Below are 4,294 nucleotides of genomic sequence, written 5' to 3'. Positions count from 1 at the left end.
AACCTAGATCCTAAACAATCACTTAATTCTTTTAATTAAGTTCATAGCCGAGGGTTGGGGTTCGGCATTTCGAAAACCATTTTCAACTTTTGAAAAGTTTAATACAATCTAGTGTTGTTTCACTAAATAGGTCAACTCATTTCAAAAATGGGTCGGCTTATTTCACTAACAAACACTAATTATATGTTAAAATAATTAAAATCAGTCAAAAAAATAATTCATCCAACTTTTCAATCGAACTAGCATGCTGGTCGAGTCGACCGGATTTTTGAGAGCGCCGACTTGATCAGCAAATAGAACCTTCGTAAGATCCTGTTCTTGGCTGATTTTAATCAATATACATTACATAAAAATTCATGAAATGAAATAGACTTAATCTAAAATATTCATGATAAGATTTATTTAAACCTTTTAATTTTCTAGATCACACGTACCAGGATAACCTTTGCACTGTAAGGGGTAAACCTTACAGCAAGACAACCTACAGTCCGTGCGATCATTATTTTATTTTTCAGATTTATTTTAATGCAATCATGAACATATTATAAAAGAATCTAGATGCTCTGATATCAATGTTGGAAAAAGTGCAGGATTTCATGCATGAATTTCAAAATATTTTTGAAATGTAATGCAGCAGAATATGTAAATTAAATAATTTAATCTATAAATACATGTAATCAGATTACTAAACCCTACAACTAGGACCTATAATATGTCATATTACATTTATAAGTCAAAAAATAAAAGCATTGGTATTGATCAAATCAATACCCTAGATCTAAAATAATTTTAGATCTAAAACTTAGATCACATCTAGGTAAGAGAAGAGTGATGGAAAAAGTATAGGATTTCATGTATGAATTTTAAAATATTTTTGAAATATAACATAACAAAATATATAAATTAAATTATTTAATCTATAAATGCATGTAATCAGATTACTAAACCCTACAACTAGGACCTATAACATGTCATATTGTATTTATAAGTCAGAAAATGAAAGCTTTGGTATTGATCAAATCAATACCCTAGATCTAAAATAGTTTTAGATCTAAAACTTAGATCACATCTAGGTAAGAGAAGAGATCAGATCTCTTACCTTCACATAGGTTAAGAACTCTATGGTTGATTTTCTTTGTTGTCTTTAGAGCCGCACACACATCCGATCTCTACAGGAGATCCACACGAGACTGCAATAAAATCGGAGGTTCGTCGAACGAAGATCCGCTCAAAGTGCTAGCTTCTTGTGGATCCCTCCAGATGGTTAATCTAAAAATATTCTTTGAATCTCTTGGACATTCCAAGAGATAAAGAATATGAGGAGGAATGAGGGAGAAGTCAAACCTTTTGATCTTTCAAAAATCAAAAATAATATATAATAGAAAAGATCCTAAGAGAAGACAGATCTTCTCTTTCAGGACATCAACGATTGATGTCCTGAGAACATTTCTATGCTAGGACATGAGGAGACCTTCTTTTCTAGATATTTTCTAAACTTTTAGATCTTATGTTATCTGATTTTTCTCATAGATAAATCTCATGATTGATGGAGAAGAAGGGTTCTAAAAGAAACCTTAAGAGAAGGCCTTCTTTTCTTCTTCTTCTCTCATCAGGACATGATCAGATCATGTCCAAAATCAGATCACCATGCCCCAACTCATTGGAACATAAATCCACCATGCCATCCCTCTTTCTCTCTCAGATTTTTATCACATAAAAACACAAAAGTAAAGAGAAAATAAAATAAAAAAAAATAATAAGAGAAGATAATCTTTTCTCTTACCTTTTATCTCTACAAGATATCAATTTTTGATGTCTTGAGAGAAGACTCTCCTATAAGAAAATTGGTGCCTCAAAACATCCATGCCATCCTCTTTCTTCTCTGATTTTTCTATGAAAAAATCACAAATTTTTGACTCCCTTAAATCATCATATAGGAGGCACCAATATATAAGGTAGACTAGGTCAAAAGACCTAGTCAAACAAGGAAACTATGGGGCGTCCAACTCTTGGATGCCCCTTCCCTTATTTTCTGTGTGGAGATGAGGAAACCATGCACAAAAGAGGTATCATAAAGAGAAGGTAGGCATGGAGAAAGTTGGTGCAAGAGAGGGGAGAGGAGTTTTTGTGAAGAGAGACTTTTTCAAAAAGGAAATAAACCCATACCACTTTCCATAATAAACCCATATCACTTTCCATAATTAACTAAATCAAATCTGATTCATATCTCTAGAATAAGTGAGATTACATTCCTTAGATGTAGATATCATAGAAAAAATATCTGGAAATAAATATGTGGGCGTGGGCTTTCTTAGGTGGCACAAGGGAGAAGATGGAATCCTAGTCTAACTAGGATTCTCATGTAGACTAAGCCAAACTCTTTGAACCCAATCCAAATTAATTGTAACCTAATTAATGATGATCTTAATCTAACTAGGAGTCTAATTAAATCAGATTAAACTATATTTAATTCTGATTTAAATCCTAACTTGATTAGGAATTAGGTGCATACAAGTCCTAGTCAAACAGAGACTTGTTCTCCCTTGCAACTGGCTTATCCAATAAACCAATTAGACTTAATCCAATTAAGTCCAAACTAATTTTAATTGAATCAAATTCAATTAGACTTGATCTCAGCCTAATTGCTCAATCAGATTGAGCCAATTAGCAATCCAATTACTAATGGATCCTCCTGCAACACTTGCATTAGGTCAAACATCAATCACATTGATCGTTTAACCTTAGAATGATTCTCAATCATCAATTAACCATCTGATTAGGTTATAATCTTTTATGTGCATGACTCTATAGGTTTGAACCTAAGTCGATAGTATAGAAATCAATTTTTGTACCAGTCGAAGTAACCATCTAACAATAGTTCTCGACGTCCAGATAGGTCGAATGTATGCAAAGCAACATTCTAAGAATCCTGACCCATGGTTATTGTATAATTCATCCCTTTGACCAATAATACTTAAGATAACTTTGAGTATGTTGTCAACACTCATACAAGTCATCTCTATTGTGTCTCAAAATTTTGCAAATCCCATGACTCCTCACGAAGATTACCCAGGCCTAGGTTTTGCTAAATTGAAACACAGCAAGACATTCTCTTCCTGAAGTTAATCAGGAGTGATCAATCCCATCTTGACTCACACACTGACTTTATAAGTACTTGACTGTATCCAAAAATCTTTTGAATCTATATTAAAAATACAGGCAGTCCAGCACCAAAGCACAGTGAGTTGCTTGCAAGTCACCGTGGTGATCTCAGATCAGAGGGACACTTATACCCATTGACCTTAGCTAGCTACTCTTGACAGTAGAGTGTTATATTAGTTACGTTCAATGCAGATGTACTCCTATATTTCATCTGGATGCTATACCAGTGTCTCTATACCACTTGATTACGAGGACAACCAACGCATGTGGCATACAACGACTTACACTTGATAAGTTATCATCCTTATTAATAACTTATCATTTGGTCATGAATAATTTAAGAACCATCCGATAAATCCTCCTTTATCGATTAATTATGGTTCTAAGGACTTCATCATAATTTAGGAGTTCAATTAAGGAAGATAGAACTTTTATGATGAACTTACCAAATAACTATTATTATTAGATAATTCATATACTATTTTCAATCATCTACCACTTAGATGATTGATTTTAGGATATATTTTTCAATAGCAGGTGTATCCAGAATGTAGGAGACCTTCTATTGAGTGAGAACAATTCTCAAGTTTTTTAACCAATCCATGTAGTTAGGTTTGGATAATTTGTTTGCATCTAGTATGCCTCTAATTATAGTGAGGATGCCATATACATAGTTAATCTACAATAATAAGAACACAATATAAGCAGACAACTCATGATAATATTCATAACTAGATTAGAACTTTTATCTATTTGTATCTCTCACTATTTTATCGAACTTCATAGCCCTCAAGTATGAAAATCGAGAAACATACTAATATTTCTTATGGGGTTGAGATCCTTATTCCTCACAAACACCTTGTGGATAGCATAACAAGTATTCATGAGTTCAAGTGTAGGCAACTCTTTACCAATTGTACCTTTACAATTTTCAATATTTTTCTCTCTGACCTTTAGATCATATATAGCTTTGTGGATAGCATAAAAAATTATAGTGTTCTAGTTAAGTTAACCCTTCAATCCTATATGGTCATAGTTAAACAATGCTGTCCTTGTGGATAGCACAACAAAATAATACTATTCAAAATATGCCATAAGCATCAAAATGTACTTGGTCAACATCATATCAATT

This window comes from Elaeis guineensis, chromosome 7, assembly GCF_000442705.2.
Source record: "Elaeis guineensis isolate ETL-2024a chromosome 7, EG11, whole genome shotgun sequence".
Lineage (NCBI taxonomy): Eukaryota > Viridiplantae > Streptophyta > Magnoliopsida > Arecales > Arecaceae > Elaeis > Elaeis guineensis.
The sequence above is the reverse complement of the archived record's forward strand: the minus strand, read 5'-3'. Positions refer to the sequence as shown.